This window comes from Sesamum indicum, linkage group LG11, assembly GCF_000512975.1.
Source record: "Sesamum indicum cultivar Zhongzhi No. 13 linkage group LG11, S_indicum_v1.0, whole genome shotgun sequence".
In the NCBI taxonomy this organism is placed as follows: domain Eukaryota; kingdom Viridiplantae; phylum Streptophyta; class Magnoliopsida; order Lamiales; family Pedaliaceae; genus Sesamum; species Sesamum indicum.
The window spans coordinates 1,580,025-1,592,645 of NC_026155.1; the positions used below are offsets into that span (position 1 = coordinate 1,580,025).

General features: G+C 38.5%; 1 pseudogene; it reads left to right on the forward strand.

Annotated features, from left to right (window-relative positions):
* Positions 1,841-4,019, forward strand: LOC105173266 (annotated as a pseudogene).

A 12,621-nucleotide genomic window follows, 5' to 3' on the forward strand; every position in this document is an offset into this window, starting at 1 on the left:
TATTTTGGTCCTGTATCTTTCAAATCTGTTCTGTTTTAGTCCTTCATTCAAATTGTGACCATTTTGCCCTTCTTAAGAAAAATGAATATAGTCCATACACATGCCCTAGTTTGGCCCATCATGCTTCCGGAATGAAATTAAGCCTCCCTAAATTCATACCTTGGTTTGACCGCCTTGCTTCCGGGTGTTCCAAGTCCTCGGTTTTACGGACTTCTTCCAACCACACAACCGCAGTTGATGGTTCACAGGTACTTGACTCCTTCAGTAACAAAACAGCACATCCCTATTTCGTTTCCTACCTTAGAACGTAAAAGGTGTTTCAAAACAGAGGCTTAATAATATTTTTGGATAAACAAGTGGAACAGAAGCCTCTCTTTATTGAAGAAATATATGAAATATTACATAGATACTATTTCTCTGTTGGAGGAGACCACTGTTTAGCCTCTCATAGGATAGAGGACTAGACTTGATAACTCTGCAATTATAATAATTTTATAGCGATTTAATCTTTCTTTTTAAGCCAAAATATTCCTAATTATGTGATTTTATTGCATATTCAGCAAAAAAGGAAGATTACAAGAAAATTTCTGCAGAATTGACAAAGCATGCCCACGTTTAGTGGAGTAGTCAACTCGGGATAAGGATAAGCACGAGCGATTTCCACAAGAGATAAAGGAATCAAGTGTTTAGATTTAGAAAGGATTCTTTAAAGCTTATCTCTTGTAATTTATTTACCTTTTTAGAGTTTATCACGTATCTATCCCCCCACTACGTCTAGATTCGTAGAAGACTTTTATTATAAATAGGGGGGGTCTCTTCATTAGAAGACACTCGATTTATTATTTTAGAACTCTATAGAATTCTCTGTTCATCCTTTCTCTTTTATTTTATTTTACTACCGGAATTAATGGAATTCCACTTTCTAGTGTGTTCTTTCATTAACATGTCCGGCTAAATTCCTTATTTTCTGGTTAAGGTATGGTGATTGCTTGATTCCCATTATGTTCTGAGATCTAATCTGCGTTCTACACTTGTTAAACAAATATTCATGCTATTCTCTGTGCTTTAATTACAAACATCTGATTTATAAATGATTCGGCATGTTGTTCATTATCAAGAAGGTTTGCTTAGCTAATTGGACTTTATAAATCCGTGTAATTGTTTATTTAGTTCAATTGGACTTTATAAATCCGTGTAATTGTTTATTTAGTTCAATGCTTAGTAGCAACGTAGCATGATTAATTGTGTCACAGTAATTAGTTATGTTATTGGGAATGCATGATCTAGTTTAAACGAATTATCCTCGTAGGAGTTTGTTGATTAGAATCAGGCCTTTCTAATTCTTAATGCTGTTAATAGATTAAATCTTGGGGACGTTCCCAGGGTTGTCTGTTAATTAGGGATCTAGCCAACGGTCGTACCTTGGCTAACGAAAAGGTAAGGAAAGGTGAGGTTGTTAGGTCGTACCAACAACCATAACTGGTTTATTTGTCTATACACGTGTTATTCTTGCATCAATGATCAACTCACAAGAATCAAGAATAATCCTAGCCTTAACCGGAAAATCTCCCTTTCATATCGTCATCAGGTATTTTTAATTATTTATTTAGTTTTCCATCACTTCTTTTTATCAACAACCTTCCCCCATTATTTTCTATTTCTCTAAAAGAAATTAACTTAAAACCAATCCCTGTGGATGGACCCTACACCCACTTTCACAAGTGTAGTAGGAATTATTTTTGGTGATCTCGACACTCATCAAATTTTGGCGCTGTTGCCGGGGATTGGCGTTTTTAAGTATATTTCTTTACTTTTAGTTACTTGATTTTTATCACCATTAATGCCAAGGTCTTCTCGTACAGGTAAATTGGTATACGACCCCGAAATCGAAAAGACCGCACGAAGACTTCGTCGGGAAACTAAGCAACAATCGGAAGAAACATCCGCCCCATACGAAGACGAAGAAGACATAACTTTGGAGTTTGAGGAATCCCTAAGCGAATCCGAAGAAGAGATAATGGCTTTGATTCCTGAAAGATCAATCAATGACATGACGTCGCCCAATCTGAACCAACAACCACTGTGCATTGAGTACCCTGACTTGGAGGTAAACTTTGAATTGAAATCTGGATTAATTCATTTACTTCCCACTTTCCGTGGCCTCGCAGGTGAAGATCCACACAAGCATCTGAAGGAATTCCATGTAGTATGCTCCGGAATGCGACCACAAGGCATAAGCGAAGAACAAGTCAAATTGAGAGCGTTCCCTTTCTCTCTTGCCGATCAAGCGAAAGATTGGTTGTATTTTCTACCTTCAGGATCTATTACAAGATGGAATGATCTCAAGAGGCAGTTTCTTGAGAAATATTTCCTTGCCTCAAGAGCCACAACGATCCGGAAGGAGATCAGCGGGATTCGACAATTCGCGGGAGAAAGTCTTTTCGAATATTGAGAAAGATTCAATCGACTAGTGGAAAGTTTCTCCCATCATCAAATCCCAAACCACCTGTTGATCCAGTATTTCTATGAAGGTCTATCAAATATAGATAGGAAACTGATAGATGCGGCAAGTGGCGGAGCACTGTTCGACAAAATCCCCCACCGAGGCGCGTAAACTAATCTCGATTATGGCGTCCAACACGCAATAATTTGGGGTTAGACACGATGATCCACCTAGGAAAAGCAACGAGGTAAGTAATCTTGAAGAACGTTTAAATTAACTCACAACTGTTGTTGAAAAAGTTGTTGCAGATACTTATCAACAAGTCAAAGCGTGTGGTATCTGCACTTTAACGGGGCACGCTACCGACATGTGCCCAACTCTTCAAGAATCAACTACCGAACATGCCGATGCCGTAGGAGGATTCGCCGGACAACAACAAAGAAGATATGATCCTTTCTCCAACACATACAATCCCGGATGGAGGGATCACCCGAATCTGAGTTACGGTAACCAACACTTTCAAAAACCCCAATACAGACCACCTCCGCAACCTAACCCCACGCCTAACCCATCTCTCGAAGACATGATGAAAGCACTAGTGGCCAACACACAACAATTCCAACAACAAACCCAGCAGTTCCAACAACAGACCCAGACGAGCATTCAAAATCTAGAATCTCAAACCAGTCAACTGGCGTCATCTGTTGGTAAGCTAGAGTCCCAAGGTAAGCTACCTTCTTAATTTGTCATTAACCCTAGACAAAACGCTAGTGCTATTACGCTTCGTAGTGGAAAAGAATTGCAGAAACATGTGAACGAAGATGACACCAAATGTGGGCACAGTGCGAAAAGAAAGCCGAAAAAAGAAATTGAGATCCAACAAGAACAAACCGAACACGAAGTGGATCATCCGAAACCTTTGGTAACTAGACCACCCTTCCCAGAGAGATTCACCAAATCAAAGAAGGAAGAGGAAGAAAAAGAGATTTTTGAGACGTTCCGCAAAGTAGAGGTAAACATCCCTTTACTCGATGCCATCAAGCAAATACCCCGATACGCGAAATTTCTCAAAGAATTGTGCACTAGCAAGGGTAAACTCAAGGGAAACGAACGGGTAAGTATGGGGGAGAACGTCTCTGTAATTCTCCAACGAAAATTACCCCGAAAAGATAAGGACCCAGGTACGTTCTCTATACCTTGTAAAATTGGTATGATTGAAATAAAGAGGGCTATGTGCGATCTTGGAGCATCTATAAATGTTATGCCTCTAACCATTTTTGAGTCCTTAAAAGTTGGTCCTTTGAAGGAAACGGGAGTAGTCATCCAACTTGCAGACCGTTCTATAGTGTACCCGGAAGGAATCTTGGAGGATGTTCTCGTACAGGTAAATAAATTAGTATTTCCTGCCGATTTCTACGTATTGGATATGAGGGAAGACGACTCCCCCAATTCCACATCAATCCTGCTAGGAAGACCGTTCCTCAAGACAGCTAGAACAAAAATCGATGTGCATAGTGGAAGTCTCACTATGGAATTCGACGGCGAAATCATAAGATTCAACATCTTATCCGACTGATTTACCTACCGCCCTTCTTGTAGATATCTTTGACCCTCTTGTGCAGGATTCCATAGCAATAGGCAGCGAGGACCATGTGAAGTATGCACTGGAAGAAAGCCTCACGTTGGAGAAAGCAAAAATTTTGGAGGAAAAAATTATCATAGATCCAAACATCGGTGACACCATTTTTGAACTCGACGCCCTTCAAATTTTACCTACTAAAGTTGCTTTCATCGAATTACCGCATTCTCACACTAAAATTGTTCCCTCTATATTGCAGGCACCCGCATTGGAATTAAAGGAGTTACCAAAACACCTTAAGTACGCATTCTTGGGAGAGAACAAAATATTACCGGTGATCATCTCAAGCAAGCTCACCGATCTTGAGGAGGAAAAACTAATCCGAGTGCTTCGCGAATTTCGAAAAGTCATTGGATGGACTATTGCCGACATTAAAGGTTTAAGTCCTTCGACTTGCATGCATAGAATACTCCTAGAGGAAGGCACAAAACCTTCAAGGGAAGCACAACGTCGGTTGAACCCTTTGATGATGGAAGTAGTAAAGAAAGAGATTTTGAAACTTCTCGATGCAGGTATGATCTTTCCAATTTCTGATAGCGAATGGGTAAGTCCAACTCAAGTAGTACCTAAGAAAACAGGTATTACTGTAGTTGAAAATTATGTTGGAAATTTAGTACCCACACGTGTTCAAAATGGGTGGCGAGTTTGTATTGACTATAGAAAGCTTAATGCCGCCACTAGGAAAGATCATTTTTCACTTCCATTTATAGATCAAATGTTAGAAAGGTTAGCCGGTCAATCTCATTATTGTTGTCTTGATGGATATTCAGGTTTCCATCAAATTCCAGTGGCGCCGGAAGATCAAGAGAAAACAACATTCACATGCCCATTCAGAACCTTCGCCTATAGAAGAATGCCCTTTGGTCTATGCAACGCACCCGCTACCTTCCAAAGATGTATGGTTAGTATTTTTTCCGACTTTGTTGAACACTTTATTGAAGTTTTCATGGACGATTTTACCGTCTACGGAAACTCATTTGAAGATTGTTTGGAAAAATTGACTAAAGTACTTGAAAGGTGCATAGAAAAAAACCTCGCTCTAAATTATGAAAAATGCTATTTTATGGTAGATCAAGGTTTAATTCTAGGACATATCGTGTCTTCTAGGGGGATAGAAGTAGATAGCTCTAAAATAGACGTCATAAAATCCTTGCCTTACCCCGCTAGTGTGCGGGAGATTCGTTCTTTTCTTGGACATGCAGGATTCTATCGACGATTTATAAAGGACTTCTCGAAAATCGCCCAACCACTGTGTGCGCTGCTGCAGAAAGACGTAACTTTTGCATTTGATGAAGATTGCATGAAAGCCTTTGACAAGTTAAAGGATTCTCTAACATCAGCACCGGTGATTCGTCCCCCTGACTGGAATCATCCTTTTGAGATAATGTGTGATGCTAGTAATCACGCCATCGGGGCTGTCCTAGGCCAAAAGATTGGAAAAGATCCCCACGTGATATACTATGCATCACGTATGTTGGACAGCGCTCAAAGCAATTATAGAACAACGGAAAAAGAACTTTTGGCTATTGTTTTTGCTTTAGAAAAATTTCGCCATTATTTACTTGGAACTAAAGTTGTTGTGTATTCTGATCATGCAGCATTGAGATACCTGTTATCAAAGAAAGAGGCAAAACCACGATTGATAAGATGGATACTGCTGCTGCAAGAATTTAATCTAACGATCAAGGACAAGAAAGGGGCGGAGAACCTCATAGCTGACCATCTCAATTAGTAACCGACAAAAACCCACCACCTCTAAATGACGAGTTCCCAGACGAACATCTTCACGCCATTCAAGGAGTCACCCCATGGTACGCTGATATAGTTAATTTCTTAGTCATTGGTGTTCTACCACGAGATTTAACTAAAGCAAGAAAAGATAAGATCAAAAGTGATGCCAAACACTATGTGTGGGATGAACCTTACTTATGGAAATTTTGTTCAGATCAAATCATTCGAAGGTGCGTTCCTGAAACTGAAATCCCCTCTATTCTTGAGTTTTGTCATTCATATGCATGTGGGGGTCACTTTGGACCAAAAAGAACAACACGAAAAGTGTTAGAATGCGGTTTGTTTTGGCCAAATATGTTTAAAGATGCATATCTATTTTGTAAATCTTGTGAAAATTGCCAAAAAGTAGGGAATCTTGGCCATCGTAATCAAATGCCCCTTTCCCCAATACTTGTGTGTGAAGTATTTTTGATGTGTGGGGAATCGACTTCATGGGCCCCTTTCCATCTTCTTTTGGCAAAACTTGCATCATTTTAGGAGTAGATTATGTGTCTAAATGGCTAAAGGCAAAGGCCACTCGTGCCGATGATGCTAAAACTGTTGTGGAATTTGTCAAAGCTGACATTTTCTCTAAGTTTGGTATGCCAAGAGCAATTATAAGCGACCGAGGGACATATTTTTGCAACAAGGTGATCGAGGCATTATTCAAGAAATACAACATCACGCATCGAATCTCGACCGCCTACCACCCCCAAACGAATGGCCAAGCAGAGGTTTCTAATCGAGAGATTAAGTCCATACTTAAGAAAATGGTGAATCCTAACCGAAAAGATTGGAGTACCCGCTTGGATGACGCACTTTGGGTTTATCGTACAGCATACAAAACACCTATAGGTATGTCCCCATATCGTTTGGTTTATGGTAAATCTTGTCACCTCCCTGTCGAACTTGAGCATAGGGCATATTGGGCGATCAAGCAATTCAACTCGTCAATGGATGAAGCGGGAGGGCAAAGGAAGTTGCAAATATAAGAGTTCGAAGAGTTACGGAATGATGCTTATGAAAATTCAAAAATCTACAAGGAAAAGACAAAAGCATTCCATGATCGCACCATAACTCGGAAAGAGTTCGTTGTCGGGCAAAAAGTTCTCCTCTTTCATTCTAAGCTCAAATTATTCCCGTGTAAGTTGAGTTCTCGTTGGATTGGACCTTTTATTGTTACTAATGTTTTCCCCATGGTGCAGTCGAAATCAAGAGTCCCACAACTCAAAAGGTATTCAAGGTGAATGAACATCGGCTCAAGCCTTTCTACGAGGACTTTCAAACACCAACAATTGAGAAAATTCAACTTGTGGATCCCGCGCTCATCTAAACGAACTTCTCTCCGTCTAGCCAAAGACGTTAAAGAAAAGCGCTGCATGGGAGGCAACCAATGACATCTCTATCCTTTCCTTTCATTTTATTTATTTATTTTTATTTTAAAAAAAATCAAAAATTTGAAAAATCAAAAGAAATAAGGAAATCAGTCAAATCTTTCCATCACACTTCAAAATCTTTGACCGATATTTTCTTTTTTATCTTTCTCAGCTCATCCACAGCAACTTCAAATCCGCCAAGAACTCTTCATCCCTGTCAACAAAGCCATCTCATCGGAAAAGCTCCCCGCTGTCGTTTGCCGTCGTCGCTCACCGGAAATTTGAACAATTCGGGCTGACACCAAGGCAACCACCCACACCATGACCTTTTCGCGACTTGCACTCAGGGACGCTTCCTTAAACTCTCTCCTTTTAATTTTTCCTTGAAATGCCTGTCATAGTCCACATTGAGGGCAATGTGGATTTTAAGTGTTGGGGTATTATTATTGAGCATGCTTCTTGAATTGGGTGTTGTTGGTTGCGTGTTTGAAAATGGTTGTTGCCCTTGTTGATTGTTGAAACAGCTTGAAAAGATATTTTTGTCCTTGATTTTCTTGACTTTTGATAAAATTAGCTTGACCAAAACTTTTGAAGATTGAGTCTTGTGGAAATTTCTTAGCCTTATGGAAATTTTTTTTGCTTGATTTTGAAAAATTTTGGCATGATAAAACCCTTTCAATTTTGGACTAATCTTAGCTTGATGATGTTATGTGTGAAACCAATGCATGTTTTATGTTTGAGGATAATTCACTAGTTGAAAGCTTGTTTTACCAAAATGACTTGAGTTAAAATCTTCTGATGTAGGATTAGTGGACTAAAACACACCTTGTGAGATCTTGAGCTTAATATGTCCATAAAAAAAAAAAATTCATTCTTTCTTGAGAGAATAACACTTCTATGGCTTTGTCTTCCTAGAACTTGCCTTGAACCACATCGAGGCCACAAAAATGTGCATTTATTTGGATATGATAAAGGAATTAGAAATCACTTTCGGCCTTCTTTAACCACCCAACACATTTTAACTTTAGAGAACTCCTTTGAGCCTTTCGACCTATTTTGTTGAATAACCCGTCATATACGAACCTATCCCGTCGTTTGTTTAAAACATTGATTTTGATCCCTCTAAGAACTATTAGAGCATCAAGGGAAATGGGTTTATGTTCAAAAGAACAAGTTCTCAAAAAGGGAGATTTTCAAAACCTTTGTGATTTACAGATGTACCTCAAAATGAGTGTGGGGGTTCCAAAATTATGTTCTTCTTCACTTTGTGGGAATCGACATCAATTTTCTTGGTCTATGCCTATCACAAAAATTGGAGAGGAGAAAAAGAAAAAGAAAAAAAAAAGAGAAAAAAGAAAAAAAAAACAAAAACAAAAAAAAAACAAAAAACAAAAAACAAAAAAAAAAGAAGAGAAAAAAAAATGTATGAACTCTCCAAAAGGAATAAGAAAGGCATAGTTCAAGGAATTGTCGAAAGATCTTGAAGGGAGATGAGTAAACTTTGAGAGCTTCGAATTATTGTTCACTCAAATTTTTTGGTACTCTAATTAGTTTCTTGGAATTTAACCTCATTATCCTTTTACCCTACCCCAAACCAAAGCCCCATTACAACCAAAATTAAAGACCTTTTGATCCATATATGTGCATATTTCAAAAGTGGTGGAGATGTGATGTATAGGCAAGCCTATGGTGAAGCATTGTCGTAGTAAATGTCGAGAGATACACTTGAGCCATATGTACACTTGAGAGAATGGAAAGCGGAGAGAAAATAGTCCACTAGTTTTTATCCGATTGATTTTGATAATGGTCATCACATGAAAACTTGTTTGATACGTGTTGAATTATCTTTTTCGTAAAGTATGTCATTTACTTTGCACATGATTACAAATTTCCTTGAGTAGTTCAAGATTTGGAGGGAATTTTTGAATGCATCTTGATTTTGCTTGAGGACAAGCAAATGGCTAAGTGTGGGGGTATTTGATAACTCTGCAATTATAATGATTTTATAGCGATTTAATCTTTCTTTTTAAGCCAAAATATTCCTAATTATGTGATTTTATTGCATATTCAGCAAAAAAGGAAGATTACAAGAAAATTTCTGCAGAATTGACAAAGCATGCCCACATTTAGTGGAGTAGTCAACTCGGGATAAGGATAAGCACGAGCAATTTCCGCAAGAGATAAAGGAATCAAGTGTTTAGATTTAGAAAGGATTCTTTAAAACTTATCTCTTGTAATTTATTTACCTTTTTAGAGTTTATCACGTATCTATCCCCCCACTACGTCTAGATTCCTAGGAGACTTTTATTATAAATAGGGGGGGTCTCTTCATTAGAAGACACTCGATTTATTATTTTAGAACTCTATAGAATTCTCTCTTTTATTTTTATTTTATAACCGGAATTAATGGAATTCCACTTTCTAGTGTGTTCTTCCATTAACATGTCCGGCTAAATTCCTTATTTTCTGGTTAAGGTATGGTGATTGCTTGATTCCCATTATGTTCTGAGATCTAATCTGCGTTCTACACTTGTGAAACAAATATTCATGCTATTCTCTGTACTTTAATTACTAACATCTGATTTATGAATGATTCGGCCGGTTGTTCATTATCAAGAAGGTTTGCTTAGCTAATTTGACTTTATAAATCCGTGTAATTATTTATTTAGTTCAATGCTTAGTAGCAACGTAGCATGATTAATTGTGTCACAATAATTAGTTATGTTATGGGGAATGCATGATCTAGTTTAAACGAATTATCCTCGTAGGAGTTTGTTGATTAGAATCAGGCCTTTCTAATTCTTAATGCTGTTAATAGATTAAATCTTGTGGACGTTCCTAGGGTTGTCTGTTAATTAGGGATCTAGCCAACGGTCGTACCTTGGCTAACGAAAAGGTAAGGAAAGGTGAGGTTGTTAGGTCGTATCAACAACCATAACTAGTTTATTTGTCTATACACGTGTTATTTTTGCATCAATGATCAACTCACAAGAATCAAGCATAATCCTAGCCTTAACCGAAAAAATCTCCCTTCCATATCGTCATCAGGTATTTTTAATTATTTATTTAGTTTTCCATCACTTCTTTTTATCAACAACCTTCCCCCATTATTTTCTATTTCTCTAAAAGAAATTAACTTAAAACCAATCCCTGTGGATCGACCCAACTCCCACTTTCACAAGTGTAGTAGGAATTATTTTTGGTGATCTCGACACTCATCAAGAGTCGTTGGAGAAACCCCCATAAACCGAAAGATTAAAATACTAGAAAGATTGAAAATACTTAAATAATACTTTGAAGAGTAGGAGAAGTTTTTATGATAATCCCCTTCTGCTTCATTGCCTCTTTATTTATAGGCGTCCGCGGACTTGAAATTTGGACTCCAAACTTGTTTTGTGATTACGTCATTGCGTTCCTCATTGCCTTGTGATTTCCAGCTGTCTGTCATAATGGTTTGTCGGTCACATGATTTCCAGCTGGATGCTCTGCTGACTGTTGGCTTTTGTTGTTTTCTACAGACAGTCTTATCCTCTCGATTTTTTACATTGTTTAACTTTTACTTCTCTTGGTAAAATTTTTTCTCTTTCCGTTTATTTTTCGTGACCTGAATCTTTGTCCCGAACAGGGGCTTTTCTTGTTTCTCGCAGCAAGGGCACAAATGGTTATGCCATTGCCCAACATGCAACATATTGCACGTCTTCATCCTTGTGGCTTCGGTTGCCGGCAGCTTATTTTTTCATATTAACATCCTCTTTTTTTCGAATAAGCTTTCAACAAACTCCATGCTTTTTCCTATCATGGAATTTAACAGGAATGATCCATTCACTTTGTTTGAGAAAATCTTGAATGGATACTTAACTTTGTCCATCTCTGTGAGACAGACCCATAATCCGCAAGAGAGCTTCTCCTGATGCAGCTTTAATTTTGTTGAAAGCTACCATATCTGGTCTTTACAGCTTCATAAAATGAAATGTTGGATGAGACCCCTTTTCTGCAGCTTCTGGAGCTACTGAAATAAATTTTATCTCCAGAACATCGTCTCTCTTCAAGTGGGGTTGTTTTGCCATGAATCAAAGACCAGCCCACTAATCCACTTCGAATGTTTTGAGATTTTCGAAAAACTTGGTGACATAGTATGAACTGAAGCAAGAGCTCCAAAATCATACCATTCTCTGACATCTTCTGGTTTAGACCCTTCTAACATCCAGACTCTGTTATATTTTCCGAACGTTTCGATAATAGTCTTGCCCGGGTTGACTCCTTTGTGGGAAATTAATTTTTTCCACATATGCTGATAATCCTGCCAAGTAGAAGAAGATATTAATTCGTAAGTATTAGAGGTGCCTGTCATTGACCTAAGACTAATCTCTCCCTCTTTAACCTCAGAGGTGCTGGGTTGACTTGACCTACAAAAGTCTGCACTTCCTGTGATTCAATTGTTGCCGTTTCACCAGAGTCTGGTGATGGCCTTGTGCAATCGGTACTTGAATCCGATGCTACAGGTGTAGAGCCCTGTACTCTAAAGGCATGTTTTGGGTAATGCTCCCTTAACTCGTGAGTTATCCCCGAAGGTGAACCTTTCGAATTGGTTCTCTTAAGTCGTTCCATAGCGAGGTGGATGCTAATAAGGAACTCCTTATTGTGACCTGGACAATGTTTAGATCGGCTCTTTGAATTTGTCCGGCAACTTGGGCGTTCACCGCTAGCTGTCCGAACTTTCTGTCAAGCTCCTCGAGGTTTTCCCGAAGGTACTTGAGTCTCAACATGATGGAGTTTGCTTCAGATGCCTCCATCTCTCGTCAGAAAATCTACAAGAACGTTTTCATGAGATTTTATAACGACAATATTATAACAATAATATTGGCATTCAGCTTGCCACCTGATAATACGAGCTTTCTCTATTTTTGATTCTAATTTATTTTTTAAGAAAGCTTTGACATTAGTATTATCAACTTTTAAAGTGAATTCTTTAGTAAGTAAAAATAAAGGTCATTTCTTGAAAGCCTTCCAAACCGCAAAGAATTCTTTCTCGCTTATGTGTCAAACTTTGGCTTGTTGTTCTGAGAACAACCCTCCGGTATATCTACAGGGTTCTTCCCCTGTCGTTGTCTTCTTCATGAGCACTGCCGCCCATCTGTAATCATTGGCGTCTGTATAGACTACCAATTCATCCCCGTCTTGCGGTATAGCAAACTTTGGAAGGTTACTGCAAACTTGTTTCAGCTCACGAACCCTTTTGGTGTGGATTTCTTACCATTTCCACTTTGAACTCTCCGTTTCTTTTAGAAGTGGTCGGAAATCCTTTCTGTATATTGCAAGATCCTTAATGAAGATTCCTACAAAATTAACAACTCCCAAGAAGCTTTGCAATTGCTTCTTGTCTTTGAGTACAT